Source organism: Pinus tabuliformis, chromosome 4_1 (assembly GCF_031772625.1).
Source record: "Pinus tabuliformis cultivar Carrire ecotype Pingquan chromosome 4_1, CPIR1, whole genome shotgun sequence".
In the NCBI taxonomy this organism is placed as follows: Eukaryota; Viridiplantae; Streptophyta; class Pinopsida; order Pinales; family Pinaceae; genus Pinus; species Pinus tabuliformis.
The window spans coordinates 9,147,315-9,170,889 of NC_142303.1; positions in this window are offsets into that span (position 1 = coordinate 9,147,315).

Consider the following 23,575-nt stretch of genomic DNA (forward strand, 5'->3'; position numbering starts at 1 on the left):
ATGTAGGGCTTTCTACAACTAATTTCAACTTTTCTTTATGAGAATAAATGGTGAACAACAAATTATAGACTAGGTGGAAAACTACTAGACTATGGCAATCACTGGCGTATGAAGATAGCTATAATTATGAAATTTGAGGCCACAGTGGTGCTTCTAGAAGAAGAAATGGTGACACAAGAGAATGTAGGGTAATGTGTTTTTTAAAAAGAGAAGGTTTGAAAAAAATAATAGATCATAACCGTTTTTGGGAATGTATAATGAATAAAATAGATGTTGGTGGGAAGAATTAATTGTCCAACGATTAGATAGTTGTTTGGTGGGAGGAATTAATTATGTAATAGTTATTTGATGGGACTAATTAACATAGCGACAAGTGGCGTGGTATGAGTGAGGGCGAAAGTAGAAGCGGGGAAGGAAGAGTGGTTTTCAAGGTGGGTGGTTAGTAGTATTTTAGAGGGTGGTCCTGAACTCATCGTGGAGCTACTACATATGGTTTGGTGGTTTCAGAAAATCAACTTTTCATAGGCCCTCCTGCCCCCTTCGTTAACTTCTGAAAGTGTGTGGGGGGTCTCAAATTCATCTCGCGTCATTGATCTGGTAGGTATGATCCCATCGATCAATTTCCAATAACATTTTATTACTAAATTACAAAGCATCAAATCACATTTATTTTCAAATAAATAACCCTTCGTCAAAAGAGGGAGCTCTGCCATGGCAACCAATGCGGCTTTCACCTTCATGTAGACACAGAACCTGGTTTGGCCCACAGCTCAACCAGACGGTCTGAGGAGCAAAATGATGGAATTTTGTCAAAGATCGATAGCTCCTCATTAATTTAGAGCGAAACATCGAGCGAGGAGTGATAGCAAGGTCCTGGTGAGGGTGTTGGCTAAGGATATATTGCTTGAACAGGCTTCGCATAATGTGGTGTAGAGGGGCATTGATAAATTGGCAGATGTCGTCGGCGTTACACTGGGACTGAGAGAACGGAAAGCTGTATTGGACGAGTTTGGAATGCCGAAGCTGGTGAACAATGGAGTTACCATCATTCGAGCCATTGAGATTCCTGACCACATGGAAAATGTTGGGGCAACCCTAATCTGAGAGTTAAATATCTAGGGGATGTTAGATATGGTCAACTTCCGGGGATTTGAAATCATACCCTAGATCTGGTGCACAATGCAACTGCTTGGGCTTCAATATGGTTAAACCTCCCTCAATCAGGAATCTATGCAGTAGAATGTCCCCAGAAATGGTCAGATCTAAATCAATATTTTCAGATCCGAGGGTTCCCATAGCTCGATGACAGGAAGGAAGTAGTGTAGGTGCGCAGCAAAGCAAGAATGACGGAAAACCTAATAGACAACAGTCCCTCAATACAGAACATTGCAAGGCTAGAAAGTCCATCAGATAGCCCAGATCCAGAGATGTAATAATTAGACAGAGCCCTGATATGCGTTGATCTATCAAATCTGGATACCTGGGGAATAGATCGAGCCCTTTCTCAGATGGATCCACACCCTATCGAGGTGGATCTCATACAAGTTTTCATCAAAGCGCTGGAAGGCAGGAATTTTTTCTAGAGAATTTGGAAGGGGACCACGACCGAGGACCTAAGATACAAAATATAAAACCACCTTGGTATACCAGCTAATAGGAAAAATCTAATCTATGTGGGTCATAGTTTAAAAGATAACTAGACCCTTCAGGATTATAATATAACCACAGACTCGCCTATCATCATCAATCTCCGTCTGTGGGGTGGATGCTCTGGAACTAGTTCTAGGAGCATAGGCTCCTTCAAAGATGTGCTCAAAGGTAAGGAAAAAGTGAAAACCAAACCAGCAACAACACTTGAGCTTCCTAGGCCCTACATTGTAGAACAAAAATCTGAGAATCTTGCTCTCACCATTGCAATGTCTGAGGTAAAGGACTTGTACTCAGATCTCTATTCCAAATTAGTTATATGCAGATTTAATGGATTCTGCCCTAAATCTGATGTTTTACATCAATGGATATATGATACATGGTCACCAAATTGCGAAATACACTTATGCCCCAAGGGTTTTTTTTATAGTCATATTCAAAATAGAACAGGACAGAGAACACATCCTCAACAAGAGACCATGGTTTTGGGGCACCACAGGGATCTTCATGACTACTTGGTTTCCAGATTTCGATGCCAATACAATGGTGGTATCAAAGATGCTAGTTTGGGTGAGGCTACACAACCTCCCATTACACTTCTGGCATCATAATGTTTTAATTGCCATAGGGAACACTATGGGGAAGTTCCTTAAGATTGATGGGGACAAACTCACAAGGGGAATATTTACTTTCACCAGAATATGTGTTGAAGTAGACCTTAGCAAGGGATTACCATAAAGCATAACACTAAATTTCAATAATACACAATGGACACAACCTTTAGATTATGAAATTACAACATTCTGATGTCGTGGATGTCTACAAACAGGCCACCTTCATAGTTCCTTTCTATAAGCAAAACAAATCCCCAAATGGAACAAGAAGCAATAGAGAATTCCAAAAGGATGGAAATATCCAGCCCCTTTGGATGAAGAAACAGACACAACAAAGGCACGCAAAAATTATAAACTAGAAATGGAAGATCAAAATGTCTAGAACAACATAATAAAGGAAAAGGAAGGAAGCAACGAGTAACCCCTCTGCAACAACAAGAACCGTCTGCAACAACAAGAAACTCAAACAATAGGAATGGAAATATCTAGCAACAAGCGAACTCATGGATTAGAAGGATCTGATTCTGACAAAGACTCTCCCATAAACGAAAACCAGCTATCCATTGTAAAAGCCACCCCAACACTAGAGGTTGGCGGAAGGTGGAGAAAAAGAAAGGGAGAAAAGAGTAGTACTTATTTTTTTATTCTTTTTGTTTCTGTGAAAATAGAAAATAATATATGCATATGCTCTTAGCATATACAAAATGTAATTTTGACTTTTTCCACAGGAAGAAAAAAAATAACACTTCGGAAAACTTATGAAAGATTAAAATAATAATAAAAATAAATATTGCGGCATTTTGATTCCCTCAAAAACTTTGAAATTTTTATTCTATATATATATATATATATATATATCTTTTTTTCATTCTTTTCTTTTGATAATTTTATTTATTTATTTTCATTTTTCTTTTCATTTCTCTCTTTTTTCTTTTTTTTTTTCTCTTTTCTCTTTTTAAAATTTTTTATTATTTCAACCTAAAGGAAAAAGTAAAAACCAACTAGGGTAAAAATACTTTGCAACACTGTGGAATGTGAACAACTAAAGGGAGTCCAAGAGACCTTGGAATATGAAACCAAAAATCATAAAGATGAATAAAAATGTATATCTTTGTTAATATAAATGTAACTCATGTCTTATCATTCATATATTTTTCCTTTCCATGTGCTTGATTAACATAATATCAAACTATGTGTATTCCTGCCTTGTTTGATTAACATAATATCAAACTATGTGTATTCCTGCCTTGTTCACACATGAGTTACTTGCGTCCTATGCTAGTGAGATCGGCATTTCTGCCCATCTCAGCGTTGCTCTCAAAATGTTCTTAGCTATTGCAAGTTTTATATGCCATTGTTGTTTAGCTATTGCAAGTTTTATATGCCATTGTTGTTTATCTGACTTTTTCAAGCTTGGAATCTCCTCAGTGCTATTGTAGGTATTGAAACTTATATCTCCATTGCACCCTTCACTAGATTGGCTTTCTGCTGACTTATAATACATGAATCTATGGCTTCACCAGTCAATCTCATTCTATCATTGTTATCCTCGCTCATAATCATCATTAGCTCTAGATTTCTCTTATTCATTACCATGAAATCAGTACAAACAATGACATTCACTATTGTGTTGACAACTGTCATGGTTGCCTAACCTGTAACAAATAATATATCCTCCTCAACGTACAATACTCAAAGTGGTAATTAGTAATGGTGATCAATACAATGCATACCTTTTCCTAGATTGGCAACATTGTTCTTGTACCTTGGTTACCGTCAACTTCCTCACCATTCGTGCGTTATCAAATTTGTCATTGCAAACTAGTCTGGAGCACCACATCCTCTCCAATTCTCATTGCCCTTTCGAGCACAACATTAAACTGTAGGCTCTTGCTGTCGATGTCAAGGAATTTCAGAGAGTAGTTATTCCCCTTCAACAAAACGCGGTCTCTATCTATGAGTCTCTTATATGTTAGTGGGAGCTGGACTAGTTTCATTGGCCGCAGAATCATTTTGTGGAAAACAACAAAACCTATACAATACGACTCCAAGCTACATGAAAATTTGTTTTTCGCGGAGTGGTTTTGTCTGCAATTTGTATTTCCCTTTGTGAGCATAGCGAATGAGGAAGAATATTTTATTTACACAAGGGAGAAGGAAATATCGAGATTGAGAAGGGAAGAAAGGAGGATTGCTTGTAGAAAAATAGTGATATGAAAATCCCTCACTAGGGTTCAAGCGTGTCAATGCCTATTTGGAATCAGAAACCAGGAGCGAGATGTTGGGAATAATGCTTAATTAGTTATGTAAATTTCTATTTATTGTTCTGTGCAAAATTAAGGCAGCAAATTGTTAGCTGTAGTAGTGTTGGAAATTAGCTGTAATGTCAGTAGATTTGTTTGAGAGTTGATTTTAGTAATAGTTTTACTATTTAATAATGTAGTTAATAGTTGAATTAATATATGAGATTTGCAGCATTTTTTAGGTCACACAGTAACTGTGTTTCTTAATTGTTTTATTTTTTTTATGTATTTTTCCTTCACAGTACTGTTGGCTTCTCAATTGGCTTGAAATAATTCATTTCACATTCTACAAGTGGTATGAGAGTAGGTAAAATTATTTTGGGTTAAAGTTGTATTGTTGGAATTTCGCCAAAGTTAATCATGTCGAATTCTAACCAGATGCTAGTTCCAGAATTTGATGGCAACGATTATGATTATTGGTGCATTAAGATGCTAACTTTTTTGATTGGAAAAGATTTGTGGGATATTGTTGAATCAGGATATGAGGAGCCAGCTGATTGGAATGCTCTTATAGCTAATGAAAGAACAACAAGAAAGGAAGCAAGGAAGAGGAATGCTCAAGCTTTGTTTCAAATTCAAATAGCTCTTGATAAGAGCTTATTTCCAAGAATATGAGGAGCAAAAACTGCCAAAGCTACCTGGGAGACTCTATAAGAAGCTTACCAAGGTAGTGATCAAGTTAAGGTGGTCAAGCTTCAGATATTGAAGCGAGAGTTCGAGAATTCGAAGATGCAAGAAGCTGAAAGTATCAGTCACTATTGTATGAGAGTCAAAGATGTGGTCAATAAAATGGCTACACTTGGAGAAGCTGTAACTAATGAAGTTTTAATTAAAAATGTATTGAGATCTTTAACACATAGATGGAATCATGTTGCAATAATCATGGAAGAAAGTAATGATTTGACAAAACTACAGTTTGATGAATTGGTTGGATCTTTGATGTCTCATGAAGAAAGATTGAAGGAAAGTTTTGAAGCTGTAGAGAAAGCTTTTTCCTCTAAATTACAAATTAAAAAGAATGAAGATGCAAGTAGCAGCAGTACCAAAAGCCATCAAGGTCAAAGTAAGTGGCAAAGCCAAAATTATTCAAGAGGTAGAGGAAGAGGTGGCTCAAGTGGAAGAGGTAGTTTTAGAGGAAGAGGTGGAGGTAGATTTGATAAGAGAAATGTTAAATGTTACCATTGTAACAAGTTTGGTCACTTTGAAAGAGAATGAAGATTGAAAGAAGGTAAAAATGCTAATTATGCTCAAGAAAATGGTGAGTATCCTCTAGATCACTTATTTTTATCTTATGCCAAAGGTGAAAATGCTACTAAAGATGTTTGGTACCTAGATTCTGGATGCTCTAACCATATGACAGGGAATGAGAAGTTTTTTTCAACAAAGGATGGAAGTTTCAAATCCAAGATCCAGCTTGGTGATGATAAATCATTGGAGGTTGCTACCAAAGGAGCTATGGAGGTCCAAACAAAAGAAGGTATAAAGAGTATTCATGACATTTATTATACTCCACAATTGAAGCATAATTTGTTGAGCGTTGGGCAGCTCTGTGAGAAAAATTATAAAGTAGTCTTTGAAAATAAGACATGTACTATCTATGATAAGAATAAGGGAAATAGGGTGATCACTGTTGTGCCTATGACAAGAAATAGGATGTTTTCCTTCAGGTTTGTTGAACATAATAGAAATCTTGCTAATATGGCTTATGAGGATTCAAGTTGGTTATGGCATCTCAGGTATGGGCTTTTAAATTTTCAAAGTTTGAAGTTTCTAACCTCACATGCATTAGTTTCTGGTTTGCCCAAGGTAGAAGAGCGTAAGGAGGTTTGTGAAGGATGTGCTAAAGGAAAGCATGCAAGGGAAAAGTTTCCAAAGGGTAGTGCATGGAGGGCTCAGCACCCACTTCAGCTTGTTCATTCAGACATATGTGGTCCTATGCAAACTAAGAGTTTGGGTAAGTCATCATATTTCATCACTTTTATTGATGATTACTCACGAAATTGTTGGGTATATTTTTTGAAGGCCAAAAGTAAAGCCCTGGATACATTCAAGAAGTTCAAAGCCCTTGTAGAAAATGAGATAGGGTGCAATATCAAATGTTTGCGAACTGACCGTGGGGGAGAATTCTGCTCAAAAGCTTTCCAGATTTATTGTGATATGAATGGCATCAGGAGGCAACATACTACAGCATACACACCCCAGCAGAATGGCATAGCTGAAAGAAAAAATCGTACTGTGGTTGAAATGGCAAGATGCATGCTACAAACTAAGGGATTGAGCAAAAATTATTGGGGAGATGCAGTTGCTACAACAGTATACATCCTCAACCATAGCCCCACCAGTGCACTGGAAAATATGACTCCTTATGAAGCTTGGTATGGAAAAAGACCTAATTTTAATCATTTCAAAGTTTTTGGTTGTTTGGCTTATGCGCATGTACCTGATCAGAATAGAAAAAAGTTAGATGCAAAGAGTGAGTTATGTATTTTTATTGGGTATAGTGAGACAAGCAAGGCTTATAAATTGTATAATCCTCTAACTAACAAGCTTATTGTTTCAAGAGATGTAATTTTTGATGAAGGGGGAGTTTATGGTCATCAAAAAGGCCATGTTGAGAAGACAAAATATGTTTTGAATGATGATATAATTGTTGATAATGATCATGAGCAGCCAACTAATGTTTCTGTAACTAGTGACTTAACTCCACTAAGCAGCCCTTCATCAATTTCTTCAACATCAAGTTCAAGTCCAACTTCTTCTCAAAGTTCTACAAGGAAGGTAAGAAGATTGAGTGATATTTATGAAAGGAGTGCAAATCAAGCACATGAAGAAAGCCCAATAGGTGAGATAGTCAATTTTACTTTATTAGCCAAGGCTGAATTTGAACCATCATGTTTTGAAGATGCATGTACTAATGAGGTTTGGATGCAAGCCATGCAAGAAGCGATGGATTCCATTCAAAGGAATGACACTTGGAAGTTGACAGAGCTTCCACATGACAAGAAAAAGATTGGCGCCAAATGGGTCTGTAAGACTAAATTTAACAGTGATCGGAGTGTTGAAAGACACAAAGCAAGATTAGTTGCTAAAGGATTCACACAGAAGTATGGAATTGATTATGAAGAGACATTTGCACCAGTAGCAAGACAGGAGACCATTAGAATGTTGATTTCATTAGCAGCTCATAAAAAGTGGAGCATACATCATATGGATGTGAAAAGTGCCTTCTTGAATGGGTACTTAGAAGAGGAAGTATATGTGGAGCAGCCACAAGGTTTTGAAGTGGAATGAAAGGAGAATAATGTCTACAAGTTGAAGAAGGCTTTGTATGGCCTTAAGCAAGCACCAAGAGCATGGTATGCAAGGATTGATGGATACTTTCAAGAAAATGGCTTCCAGAGAAGTAAGAATGATCCTACCCTTTACTATAAACAAGAAGGTATTGATATTTTAATCATAAGTTTGTATGTTGATGATATCTTGTATATGGATAGTAGTTCTAAGATGAATGATAAATTCAAAGTTGCTATGATGAATGAATTTGAGATGAAAGATCTAGGAATCATGAAATATTTTCTAGGAATGGAGGTTTATCAAAGTAAGGATGAGATTTTCATTTGTCAGACAAAGTATGCACAGGATATGCTAAATAAATTTGAAATTCTTGATTGTCATCCATCCCCTACTCCAAGTGCTCATGGAGAGGTGTTATGTAGAGATGATGGTGCTGATTTAGTTGATGAGAAAACTTACAGAAGTATTGTGGGGAGCTTGATATTTCTAACCCACACAAGGCCTGCTATTACATATTCAGTTTCACTTGTTTCAAGATATATGACAAATCCATCTGAAATACATATGAAGGTAGCCAAGAGGATTTTAAGGTATGTGAAAGGCACTCTAAATTTTGGTATTCATTACTACTCTTCTGAAAAGTTCAATCTTGTTGGATTTAGTGATTCAGATTGGGGAGGTAGTCTTGATGACCGTAAGTCCACATATGGAAATTGTTTCTCTTTTGGTTATGGTTTGATTACATGGAGCTCAAAAAAAACAAAGCATTGTTGCCCTCTCATCCACAGAAGCGGAGTATGTTGCAGTTACCTCAGCAGGTACACAAGCTATTTGGCTCAGAAAAATTTTGGAAGAAATTGGAGAAAAACATGGTCAGCCTACAGTGATTTGTTTTGATAATGTAAGTGCCATCAAATTAGAAAAGAATCCAATTCATCACAACAGGACAAAGCATTTTGACTTGAAATATCACTTCATTAGAGATTTGGTGCAGAAGAAGGATATTGAATTGAAGCATATAAATACTCAGCATCAACTAGCAGGTATCTTCACCAAAGCAGTTACAAAAGATCAGTTTCTAGCACTACGAGATAAGATAGTAAATCCTCATTAATCATTAAGGGGGAGTGTTGGGAATAATGCTTAATTATTTATGTAAATTTCTATTTAGTGTTCTGTGCAAAATTAAGGTAGAAAATTGTTAGTTGTAGTAGTGTTAGAAATTAGCTGTAATGTCAGTAGATTTGTTTGAGAGTTGATTTGAGTAATAGTTTTACTATTTAATAATGTAGTTAATAGTTGAATTAATATATGATATTTGCAGCATTTTTTAGCTCACACAGTAACTGTGTTTCTTAATTGTTTTATTTTTTTATGTATTTTTTCTTCATAGTACTGTTGGATTCTCAATTGGCTTGAAATAATTCATTTCATATTCTGCACGAGATACGTGCGGTAAGGACTTACACTGCACATTGATGTCCCCATAAGCTAATTTTGATTTAGAATTACTAGTTATTGACCTACAATAAGTAGAAAAGGATGCACTGGAAGACATTTGCTATGTAAAAGAATCCATTGAAATTACACTTCCATTTGCTTAACCAGTCGATAGTTGGGCACATCATTGCCATTGTGACGTGCGGTGCAAAATTATTCGATAGATGGAGCTGCCCGTAAAGTGTTAAATATTTGGAGCATAAAATTGGCCTTTCATATTTTAATATTCTATTTTTTCATATGATATTTGGATACACAATGCAATTAAAGTTTGAGGAGCAAAGGTAAGCGATTTATGTGAGCGTTGAAGGCCTAGTAGACTCGAGTATCATCAGATATAAAAGGTTGTATTACAGCATTCAACCCCAACGGATTATTCTTCCAACCAATTCTCTTGCATTCACCATAGACTTTTCCAGATTGTCATTAATACTTGATGAAGTACAGAGTCTGAGGGAGCTGTAAATAAACTATTCCATTTATTAATAAACAAAATAAACAAGAGGAGACATATACTTCAATCAAGGGTTTCAGATGCAATCATCCCACACATTGTTGTTCTCTCATCAAATCTAACTACAAATTGGATCATAAGAAATCATAACAAAATTTTGAAGGGTTGTGTTCATCCTTTGACTCAAGAAAAATAAATTGATTTTCCTCCACTTATAGTTGCATATGCTTTTATTTCCCAAATATTGTGAAAATATATTTGGTTCTCTTGCTTTAAGAATCACATTTTTACTAGTTTCTTTGCTTCTCCATTAACCTTTCATTTACTTAAACTGAAGCAAATGGTGAAAGTTGATGAAGTATTAGAGTTACTTAACACTCTAATACTCTGTATAATGGATGATAAAATAAAAATTAGCAAGGGAACTCTTTCTGATATTCAAACTTGTCTGCCAGATGACAAGATTGAATTTTTGTAGGTTGAGTCACAACTACAACAAAATGAGCTACAATAAAATAGACATCATTCTGAACTTTTTTTTGTTCAGAGAAATCCTCTGTTTGAGTGTGATATCGACTCCAATCATTTTAAAAAAAATCATCAAATCAGTCAAAGAGCATATTTACATGCAGATGGAAAAACTCAACTTGCACCTCCCAAGCCCATCACCAAACATTGGGAAAATTGTGTCAACCACAAGCACAAAACTGGTCTTTGATATGGAAAGGATATGTCCTTTCATACTCTATAATATTCCAAGCCAATCAAATTGAACACTAAATTTCATCAAGATGATTCATCTTCACTTGTTCTTGCTTCTCCTCCACAACAACAAATTTTAAAATACCAACATTGTGATAGAGTTTTCCATGTGAAAGATTAATGTTTTTGTCTTCAAAAAAGTCTCTTGTAAGAAAAACGATTCACCTTGGATGGATCGCTTCTTAGCAATGGGCTTCAATAACCAAGAAGATTTTTTGGTCATATTTCAGAATTTCTTCTAGGGTATTAAAATGTCCTTCAGTTGATTTTGTTTTAACTTCTCAACTCATATATGAAAAGGGGGTAATTGATGGTCAATTACAAGTTTCAAAGATAAATCAAGTGAGAATGAGCCACAACCTGAACCTTCACTTAGAGCCTCTAGCTAGAGTCAGCATACCAACATTCAAAGTTGTAGCAAGAGACAGAGAAGCCCCTAACCATACCTTTGGTTGGTGTGCTTCCTAAAACCACCGCAAGTTGAATACCTTCCTTTTTCCAAGTTGAAGGTATCCCTCTTCAAAGAATTAAGGAGCACTTTCTCTAGCAGAACATTTCAGCATCTTGTCAGATTTGGAAGAGTTCTCAGAATCACACTAAGCATTCCAGGTTGAGACCCCAAAGGTCTCCCTTTTCACAAAAAAGTGGGAGTTATTCCTCTAGAAAAAGACTTTAGATTCTTGCCATATTTAGAAGAGTTTCACCAACTCCACTAAGTTTTCCAGTGGTGGTGGCCATCTTTAAAACATCACCAATTGAGACCTTGAGTTCTCCCAAGTTATACATTCATTTGAGCGAGCACATTCAGCACAGTGCTCCCATGCATTTTTGTACATTTTGTATTAAAACTCTCTTCTTCAACTCATATATACCCCTTCGGATCAAGGGGGAATGTTGGACACCTAATTTGCTAAGGGTTATGGTGTGAAATGTGAAAAGTCAAAGGGAGTCCAAGAGTCCTTGGAATATGATTTTGGAAATATAGAGGGGGGGGGTGAATCAGTGTTTCATTTTGTTGTTCTTGTTGCTACCAAAAGCACACACACACACACACACACACACAGATGTATCTATATATATATATATATATATATATATATATATATATATATGGAACACATAAATAAATAGCTGGAATTAATGCTTTTATTAACACAATACAATGGAATGAAATAAATACAATATATATATATATATATATATATATAGATATATATAGATATATGTATATATGTATATAATATATATATCTATATATCTATATCTATATATATATATATATATATATCTATATATCTATATATCTATATATATATATATATATATATATATATATATATCTATTTGAGTTCTGCTCCCAATGGTGTATTCTGCCTGCATATACACTATAATCCTCCCGATGGCTCTGTTTGCTTCCTCCAATGGCTCGATCTTCTCTGTGCTCTGTTAGCTCCTCTGGTGGCTCTGTTTGCTCCGTGCTCTGTTAGTTCCACTGATGGCTTTGTCTGCTCCTCTTGGCTCCGTCTCCTCCTCTTGGCTCTGTTTGCTCCTCGAATATTGCCATATTGACATCAATGACAATCTGTGTCCAACAATCTCCCCCTTTGTTATTGATGACAATATTCTTCTACTCTCCCCCTTTGACATCGATGGCAAAGGAATGCATATGGGCTCCTCTTGTCAAACTGCTCCCCCTGTCCTACTACATCTTTATGAATGAACTTGAGTGATGATAAAGAGATAGCCCCCATATTTTGACATAGATGTTCGAATGCTTCTCGAGGAAGAGGTTTTGTGAAAATATCAACTATTTTCTCCTTAGTACTGATATATTCCAGGAAGATGTTTTCTTCAGCTACTTTCTTAGGGAGGAAATGATAATTGATTAGTATGTGTTTGGTCCTTTGGATTTTCATTGAGACTGATAGCACTTGTGTTGTCACAATGGATGGTAATCAGTTGATCTATACATATGTCGACATCTTTTAGAGCTTCCTTCATCCATAGTATTTGAGTAAAATAGTCTGCTGCAGCCATATACTTGGCTTCAGCTATGGATAATGATATGGATGACTATATTTTGTTGAGCCAAGATACTAAACAGTCTCCTAGGAAGAACGCATTTCCACTAGTACTTTTCTGATCATCTATACTTCTAGCCCAATTAGCATCGGTGTATGTAGTTACAGTTAATGTTGAGCTTTGTAGGTACCAAAGACCGAAATCAGGTGTTCCTTTCAGATATCCAAGAATTCTTTTTATAGCTAATAAATGGGATTGTTTGAGAGCAGATTGAAATCTTCCCACCATTCCTACTTCTTGCATTATGTCTGGTCTTGTAGTTGTTAAGTATAGAACTGCTCCAATTATTGACCTGTAATGAGTTGCATCTACTGGAGGGGAGTCATCATCTTTGCTCAATTTGTAGTTTGTGGTCATAGGTGTGCTCATGGGTTCACAGTCCTCCATTCCATATATTTTGAGCATGTATTTCAAATATTTGGTTTGAGATATACGCAATCCTGCTCTGGTTTGAGATACTTGAAGTCCAACGAAGTGAGACAACTCTCCTATCATTGACATCTCAAACTCTTTTGACATGTTTTGAGAAAATTCATGGCTCATTTCATAATTATTGCTAGCAAAAAATCAGATCATTGGCATAAACACGAGTAACTAGTAACTTACCTTCATCTGTCTTTATGTATCGATTACTTTGACTACTCCCTTTTTGAATCCTCGTTGTTGTAGATAATGATCCAATCTTGCATACCAAGATCTAGGAGCTTGTTTCAACCCATTTAAAGCCTTTTTCAACTTATAGACTGATCCAAAAATGGATCCTGGATAAACCTCTAAGTCTAAAAGACTTCATATAAGAGGTAAAAAGTGCCAAATGGAAAAAATCCTTTGTAAATCAGAGAAAAATCAAAATCATAGGATGCTCTCAGAAATAGTCTTATTTTAGAGATCTCTTCATTCTGAATCATAGGCAATTTGAATGGGTGAAAACGGACTCCAGATGAAGGAGTTATTGTAAAATGAAAATTGCCCAATGTCCTTAGAAAATGAGGCAATTTCATTAAATTTTGAACTATATTGGAAATTTTGATTTTTAGTATAGTCTCACGGGCCAATCCACAGCTGACACATGGTATGTTAGGATTTGACCACGCGGCCAACTTTGATTGGTCTAAGATAAAATGAGGCATTAATGCTCAAGGGTCGTTAGATCTAAAAGATCAATGGATGGGAGAAAACAGCAGCAATGAAGCATTTTTATCGCATGGGCGAATGGTTATATAAAGGAGGGACCTTAGATATTAAGGCATCATGTCATGCAATCGTCGGAATATCGCATCGCTTAAATCCAAAGGAAAGGCCCCAGGTCAATGTGACTTGCAACTGCAATCGTCGATATTGGCGGATCGCTGTCGGCGATCCAAAAAGGGAAGGACCCCGGGACGATACGACTTGCGACTGCGATCACTGATATCAGCAGACTGTTGTCAGCAATCCCCAAAGGAAATGACCCTGCCCCATGCGACTTGCGACTGTGATCAGAACCAGACCCGAAGGGGTTCTGAAATATAAATAAATATAATCTCAAGTCTGGTAAGCGGGATTTTCAACGATTTTTTTATGTATTTTCAATACAAAGGGAAATCGCGACATAAGCAGGACTTGCAACGTTTTAATGCAATTCTAAAAATACAAAGGGGGAGGCCTTAGAGCCATTGTGACTTACGATAGCGACCTATAGGTGGACTTGATAGGAAAATAAAGCATAGTTATGGGAATTTCAAGTCTGGAATTGTGTTTTATGCGGATTTTCCCTTGTTTTTACAACGTTCTCTGTGTAAACAGAGAACGACTATTTCAGAAGAATTTAAAGCACTGATTTCCCTTCCGTGCAAAACAAATGGCCACCATACCTTGGGACATTATCAATGATTATTAAATGCTCCATAAGGAAGGTGAAGGGATATCGACTGAGAGCCAGAGAGCTCAAGAGCTAAAATGAATAGACAAGTGCCAATGGGTTTAAAAAGCTATTCCATGAGAGAAACAGATTTGGTTGAGTCTAAGAGCACGATTAGGAGGAAAAAGCAAGCAACGCAGAGACATAGGATGCTCCAGAAGCGTAGAGAGGCTTGGACGCTGAGAGTTTGCCAAGATGGCAATCCATAATGTGATGTGAATGCATGGGTAGAGTTGGAGCTGAGGAACCCATTAGGAAGCTCGGTGTTCCAAAGTGCTTGATAGGAGATAGCCATTAGAGGTTGGAGAGGTAGAGCCAGAGCACTTAATAGAGTGAAGCCACTAGAGGTTGGAGGCAACGCATAAATACTTCAGTGAATTATCAGATAGCAAAGAGACCGACTGATCCAGTTGTTTATAGTGTTTTTTGAGTTGAAGACAGAAGAAGGAGTCAAGAGACAGTAAAAAATTCTAAGGGAGTCAAAGAAGCTGGAAGCTCAAGAAGCTCAGAGCACAAACTGAAAAAATTGGTCTAGAGAAGCCTAGATTTGTTTACAGCTAAAGGATAGCCAAGGGTAAGATGGTATTCTGAGCCCATTGGTTCATTTGTAAAAAATATGGAGTTGAGTCAAGGACTTGTAAAAGAATTCAGCCATAATTCCGAAGAGCCTAACGGAGTTGAATAGAGCTCAAGGACATGTAGCCCAAGATATCAAGGTGAACTCCATATTACATTGTTGTCTCATGTGTTTGTTTTACTGTTGTATTATTCACTGTTATATGCATTTATATATATGTTCAAGCACATTTAAATATCAACATACACAACATATTTTAAAGCACATAAGCAGCCAACAATAAATAAAAGAATATGCCTATACTTTCAAGCATTTCTTAATTCCACATTAGTTAATCAAATAGACTTTGGAAAATTCAAGCTTTGGAAGTGGGAGAGGTTCTTATACGCTAGACAATAAGCCTAAGAGCCCCATTTCAGATCAGGTGGTATCAGAGATTAAAATTGATTAACCACACCTTTAAGAAGGTTATACTAGAATTCTTGATTGATAGAGCAAAGACCATTTGTCTGAAGGTGTTTAAACAACAAGATGCTGACTGTATGCTTGTTTTGCAAACTGGCTATTTTATGAGTTTGTAGAGATAAAGGGAAAGCTCAGTCCAAGAAGGAAAATGGGAAGAAGGGCTGAAGGCATTCTTCTATCCCAAAGGACCTCAAGGCAATCCAAAGCACAAGAGGTTGCTTAAATAATCTATTTATTTATCTTGTTCATTTTTTTTTTGTTCATTGGCATAATGAAAACTTCTATAAGTGGGTCCTCAAATTTTTCTCTCTTCACAAGACTCTTTGATGAAGACATGAAGCAAGAATTGTCCAACATGATGGATATGGTGAGATAAATGTATGAGGATGGAAGGAAGAGGAGCATGCTTAGAAAGCAATTGAATTCCATGAAGGAAGAGAAGCAGTTTCTTGCTGACAAATTGCAGGAAATGGAGAGGCAACTTCATATTGAAAATATGAACCTGAGGAGGATGCATGAGTTGGAAACACAAATCTTTGTTGCTAAAGAATCCTTAGTCAAGTATCGCCTTGAAGAAGAGGTAAGCCATTCCAATTTGTCTTCAAATTCTTCTAAGAATACTCATATTGGTTCTTTTGAAAAACATACTATGTAATATTCTTAATTAGCGATGGCTAATTGGAATATTCGATTTTGCTCAATTTTGCCTTCTATAGTTATTTATAAATAAAAAGGTGAGGAAAAGGGGGACATAACTCACCTTTAGAATAAAGTCACTCCCTAGTATCATAATGTTGTGACTTAAAGGGGAGCCAAGGGGACCAAAGGACCACGCGGAGATGGCACCCACACAGACACTTGGAGGGATTGCACAGATGGAAAGGAACACGTGGCAAGAGAGGGACTACGTTGGAGGAGGTGGACCTTGGGATTGAGAGAGGCCAACGCTATAAAGGAGAGGGGAGCCTCCTCATTTTTTCATTTGATTATGTGCATTTGAGCTAATCACTTCGACTTAGAGCACGCTAGCTATTTAGCTAGTCTGCACCATTGTTTAGTGCATTGAGTGTCTCTGTTCGAAGATCTCACCCTTAGCCCTGGGGGACTTCAAGTGCCTACTTGGACAAGGTAGTTTCTAGCAGTCTTTTGCAGTAGGATTTATCTTTGGCATTGTGGAGGAGCTAAGCATTTGAGGACTGCATAGTCTTGGGAGAGAGGGAAGCAGTTCTTTTGGTGGGAGTTCCGGATTGGGGGTTTGTGGAGGATTAGAGTTGGGAGATTGAGCAAGGGATCAACTCTTGCATATTGAAGGATTTTGGCAGAGTTTTGGGTTGAGTTTTGGTGGATTCTATTCAGTGGTAGTGTAGAGCCTTAAGGGACATCATAGATCCCCAAGGGGGTGTTTTTCGGGGGTCAGCTATTTCAGAAAATCTTTCTGGGTTTTTCTGGGTTTCTTGAGTAAAGTCTGATTCCAGAGTTTCAGCATTTTATGAGGAGGGGAACAACCCCAAATACTCATTTTATTTCCAATAGTAGCAACAGCACAACAGTTCTCCAGCAGCTTGGATGCAGCTCAGAGAGAGGCCATTCCTTTGCTATTATGAGTGTATTTCTTCACTTGCCTTGTGCAAGTCGAGGTGCCATCTTTCTGATCACCTCCTGCACTCATTCCATTACTCAGTATAATAAAATGGATTGTGTTTCTCTCTGCATTTCTTGAGTATCTGCTTATATTTCATGTTCACATTATTATATGTTGCACTACTGTTATTTTTATCACTTTGAGTTTCCCAGTCACTATAACATTTGGACGTGTTTGGTTGGAGTTTGTTTGGGTTTGAGGGATATCACGAAAACAGGATGTTACAGTGGTATCAGAGCATAGATCTGGCTCAACCTATGGAGCTGGCAATCTATGACACTAGGGGAAAAGCCCTACATCTGTTACAGAGGCAGGAGATACAGAGACACTCGGTGTAGGTTGGAGAACACCTACAGAGAGGGATACTGTGTTTGAGTGGTGGACATAGAACATGATGAGCTTGTTGTGAACATAAAACAGTATGAGACTGTGGTGGACGCGGAGTAGGAGGAATCGATGGCAGATGATGATGAGAAGAAATTTACGGACATGCTCCTCAAATTAGTGCAGGATCTATCAAGGCAGATCAAGGTGATGGGGCAGAGATTCACAGTAGTGGAGGCTAGGCAGCGAGAGAGCCCACAAGTTTTCTAGGTTGGAAAGGGATTGGGTGCATCTCACCATTTTCCAGAGCATGGTGCCACTCAGCATGATACTACTCAATAGGTGGCCTCACATGCCCCTATACACTCCACCATGCCCACTTTCCTAGGAGTAGATACGGGGGCCGAAGCACAGCAGGAGGTAGAGCCCGGTCATATGGGCGATTATTTTGTGGAGTACCAGGCCTATGGGCACGAGTTCAGGGATCCTATCTCATTCAGAGACTTTGTTCAGCTCCAGTGGGATAGTAGACCCCGCGACCATCACAGAGGATACCGACATTATTATGATGTAGATACCCACCACACAACTAGTAGATTTCAGTTGCCTACGTTTGATGTCTCATCAAATAGTTCGACAAAGTCTTGGGTGGAGAAGCTGGACATCAAATTCTAGCTTAACCAAATTTTGGAGACAGAGGCTATCAAGGTGGCAACATTACATTTCAATGGTGAGGCCCAGGAATGGTGGTTCCATGGGTTGGTTACACTCAGACACTCCACAGTGATGACATATTCCGAGTTCACTAGGAGACTGATAGAGAGGTTCGACTAGAGGGATCTAGAACAACATTTTGTTGAGCTGACAAGGCTCAAACAGACCAGAAACTTAGAGACCTACATTGCAGACTTCTTGAGGGTTTCAGTGATGGTTCCTGATCTATCCACGACACGGAGGATCTACATGTATGTTGAGGGGTTAGCAGAGCCACTTTGGGGTCTAGTCAGGTCCACTAGACCAGCCACACTCCAGGATGCTATTAGCAAGACCCGGGACTTATAGGATGCCTTACCCAAGACCCAGACACCTTACCAACAGAGACAAGCTTTCCAACCTAAGGGGAAAGATGTGAGGATTCTGTCTCCAAAGGGGAATCTAGGACGAGCAAAGATTGATGATGATGTTAGGAGGGAGTTGAAGAAGAAGCGATTGTGCTTTACCTGTCAGGAGCCATGGGCATCGGGACATAGATGTGCTGCTGGCAAGGCACACTTTATTGAGGTCTTCTCCGAGAGTAGCAGGGAAGAGGATGAGGAGGATGATGTGGAGGTAGGAGATATTCATGTCACGCAAGATCACTTGCCGCCACCACCACCACCAGTAGGTGGTTCAGCTTTTGCACCTATCGAAGGGACCCTTGCAGCGTTGCAAGGAGTCCCCAAGTATTTGACGTTGTACGTACGAGGGACAGTACATGGCCAATGAGTATCATTTTTGTTTGATAGTGGGGCAACCCACAACTTCATCGATGCATAGATAGTTGAGCGGAGGGGTATACAGATAGAGAGCTTTGATGGTTTTTCAGTTTTGGTCCCAAGAGATCAGACCATGGTGTGTGCTCGTTATGTTCCAGAGTTATCAGTGACAATGGGCACCTACACACTGACATACCACTTTTTCGTGGTTGATATTTCGGACACCAACATGATATTGGGTGTTCAGTGGCTTGTCACTCTAGGGAAGATCACGACATATTGGAAGACCCTAGAGATGGAGTGGGATGATGAGAAGACAAGGAAGCATGAGAAGATACGGGGACAACACACATATCTGCCTCAGACTATTTTGGCTCATCAAATGGAGGCATTCTTCCAGAAGGGAGACATAGAGTAGGCAGTGGAGTTGCATGCATCAAAGGCAGGGACTACAGGGCAAACAGTGCACCTAGAGATACATTCCATCCTTGACTAGTATGCCATAGTATTTGGGGAGATTCTGCCAGGACGGCCACTGGACTGGGGGTTTCAGCACACCATTGACGAGCAAGGCATATAGGCAGTGATTACTACCCCCTATAGGCATCCCAAGGCCTATCGGGATGAGATTAAGTGGGCTATTTAGGAGTTGCTGTCTCTTGGGCACATTTAGTCGAGCATGAGTCCTTTTGCTTCTTCCGTGGTGTTGGTGAAGAAGAAGGATGACACATTGAGGATGTGCATTGACTACAGGGCCTTGAACAAAAAGACCCTGAAGAACAGGTACCCCATACCGTGGATCAATGAGTTGATGGACGAATTGAGAGGAGCCTAGTTCTTCTCAAAGATTGATTTGATATCTGGGTACCATCAGATTCGCGTGAGGGAATAGGACATTCCCAGGACCGCCTTCAGGTGTCACTATGGGCACTTTGAGTTTTTGGTGATGCCCTTCAGGCTAACCAATGCTGCAGCTACATTCCAATATTACATGAATCACATCTTCTACAATCACTTGAGGAAGTTTGTGTTGGTATTCTTTAATGATATACTCATTTATAGTAGGACTTGGGAGGAGCATCTCCAACACATTGAGATTGTGTTGCGCATCTTGGAGGAGCAACAGTTCTATGCCAAGCTCTTGAAGTGTGAGTTTGGATTGATGGAGATGTTGTACTTGGGACACATCATAAGGGTGGATAGAATGAGAGTCCACGAGGAGAAGATTAGGGCCATCAGAGATTGGCCAGAGCCGAGGAGCGTGACAGAACTTCAGGGATTCATTGGTATTTGTACTTACTACTAGAAGTTCTTCAAGAGTTTCTCACAGCTCGCTGCACCCCTAATAGATTTGATAAGGAAGGGGGTATTCATTTGGTCAGATATAGCGCAACGAGCCTTTGACAGGCTCAACGAGGTGATGAGCAACTGCCTAGTTCTTGTATTGCCAGATTTTTCGTAGCCATTTGTTTTGGAGTGTGATGCGTCAGGAAAGGGGATCGGTGTAGTATTTATGCAGGGAGGTCACCCTATAGCCTTTTGAGAGCCGGAAGCTCCTTCCACATGAGACGTTGTATTCTATATATGACAAGGAGATGCTGGCCATCATGCATGTATTGCCCATGTTCTGGTAGTATTTAGTGGGTAATAGGTTCAGGGTGAGGACTGATTACAATAGCCTCGGGTTCTTTTTGGAGTAGAAGCAGCTACAAGAGAGGCAACAGAAGTGGATCAGTAAGATCCAAGCATATGACTTTGAAATTGAGTATGTCAAAGGTAAGAACAATGTGGTAGCATATGCCCTTTCACGTAGACCCGCCACGTTGTCTCTTATGAGCTTGGACACAGACTAGACGGCTTGACTCTTGTAGAGTACTCCAAGGAAACATTTTCATGTGAGGTTCTAGATGGGCAGGTGGAATATGACAGGTACAAGGTGATCGATGAGATAATTTACTATAGGGACTGAGTCTTCTTGACTGAGGGATCTCAGCTCAAGAAGAAGATACTCTAGGCATCACATGATTCACCTTTGTTCGGCCATCAGGGGTTTACCAAAACCTACAGGGCCATTAGAGAGAGGTTCTCATGGAAGGGCCTCAAGGAGGACGTACTCCAGCTTATGTGGGAGTGCGAATTTTGCCAGAGGAACAAGGGGGATATGAGCCATCCCGCAGGATTATTGCAGTCTCTTCCCATTCTAGAGGGGAAATGGGAGTGTATTTTGATGGACTTCATCACAAGATTTCCCATGGTATAGGGCAATGATTGCATCTTTGTCGTTTTCGATCAATTGACCAAGTACTCACACTTTTTCGCCATATCCACACACTACACAGCAACATAGGTGGCCGAGCTATTCTTCAAAGAGATCTTCAGGTTACATGGTCTTCCCAAGATCATCACCAGTGATAGGGACAGTCGTTTCATGGGCGGATTTTGGCAAGAGCTTTTCCAGTCGGTGGGGATGGAGTTGACACTGAGTACCAGTTATCACCCGTAGACGGATGGGCAGACAGAAATAGTTAACAAGTGGCCGGAGGGCTACTTGTGTAACTATCTCAGTGGGTAGTAGTGAGCATGGTTGAAGTGGCTGCATCTAGGGGAGTACTGCTACAACCCTACACATCACATGTCCATTTGTATGTCACCATTCTATGCTTTGTATGGATATCATCCCTTATCTTTTTCTGACATAATGTTTGGTGCTAGCAAGGCTCCAAGAGCCAAGATTTGGATCCAAGAGAGTTAGGATATTCTTCGAGCTCTCAAGGATAATATGGCTACAACACAGAGCCAGCAGAATCTGTATGCCGACAGGGGTCAGGTGTAGAGACAGTTTGAAGTAGGGGACTTGGTCTACCTATGGTTATAGCCATACCGATAGTTGTCAATGAAGTAGAATGGGGCTGAGAAGCTCAAGCCCCGCTTTTATGGGCCATACAAGGTGATACACAAGATTGGACAGGTTGCGTATGAGTTGGAGCTGCCCCAAGGCAGTAAGATTCATAATGTCTTTCATGTATCATGCCTGAAAAAGGCATTGGGGCAGCATGTGACAGTGACAGATGAGTGACAACCCACAAATGATGAGGGGCATTTGGTGTTGTAGCCAGAGGCTATTATTGATACCAGGGAGAGGCAGCTACGGAGCACGACGGTCCAGGAATTCTTGGTGAGGCGGAAGAATTTACCAAATGAGGATGCCACTTGGGAGAGAGAAAATTTTGCAGCATCCATCACTTCATTTGCTTGAGGACAAGTAGCATTTTACCGGGGGAGACTGTAATATTCCTAATTAGCCATGGCTAATTAGAATATTCATTTTTTCTCAATCTTTCCTTCTATAGTTATTTATAAATAAAAAGGTGAGGAAAAGGGGGACATAACTCACCTTTAGAATAAAGTCACTCCCTAGTAGCACAACGTTGTGACTTAAAAGGGAGGTAAGGGGGCCAAAGGACCACGCAGATATGGGGCGCATGCAGACACTTGGAGGGACTGCGCAGATGGAAAGGAACACAGGGCAAGAGAGGGACTACGTTGGAGGAGGTGGACCTTGGGATTGAGAGAGGCAAACATTATAAAGGAGAGGGGAGGCTCCTCATTTTTTCATTCGATTATGTGCATTTGAGCTAGTCACTTTGACTTAGAGCATGCTAGCTATTTAGCTGGTCTGCAGCACTGTTTAGTGCATTGAGTGTCTTCGTTCAGAGATATCACCCTTAGCCCCAGGGGACTTCGAGTGCCTACTTAGAAAGAGTAGTTTCCAACAGTATTTTGCAGTAGGATTGATCTTTGGTGTTGTGGAGGAGGTGAGCATTTGAGGACTACATAGTCTTGGGAGAGAGGGACACAATTCTTTTGGTGGGAGTTCCGGATTGGGGGTTTGTGGAGGATTAGAGCTGGGAGATTGAGCAAGGGATCAACTCTTGCGTATTGGAGGATTTTGGTAGAGTTTTGGGCTGAGTTTTGGTGGATTCTATTCAATGGCAATGCAGAGCCTTAAGGGATAGCGTAGATCCCCAAGGGGGTGATTTTTGGGGGTCAGCTATTTCAAAAAATCTTTCTGGGTTTTTCTAGGTTTCTTGAGTAGAGTCTGATTCCAAAGTTTTAGCATTTTCTAAGGAGGGGAACAGCCCCAAATCCTCATTTGATTTCCAATAGAAGTAGCAGGACGACAATTCTCCAGCAGCTTGGATGTAGTTCAGAGAGAGGCCATTCCTTTGCTATTCTGAGTTTATTTCTTCACTTGCCTTGTGCAAGTTGAGGTGACATCTTTCTGATCACCTCTTGTCCTCATTCCATTACTCAGTATAATAAAATGGCTTAGCATTTCTCTCTGCATTTCTTGAGTATCTGCTTATATTTCATGTTCAAATTATTATGTGTTGCACTAATGTTATTTTTATCACTTTGAGTTTCTCGGTCACTATATCATTTGGACATGTTTGGTTGGAGTTTTCTTTGGTTTGAGGGATATCCCGAAAATGGGATATTACATACTAGAGGCATAGGTTCCAAGCTAATGTCTAA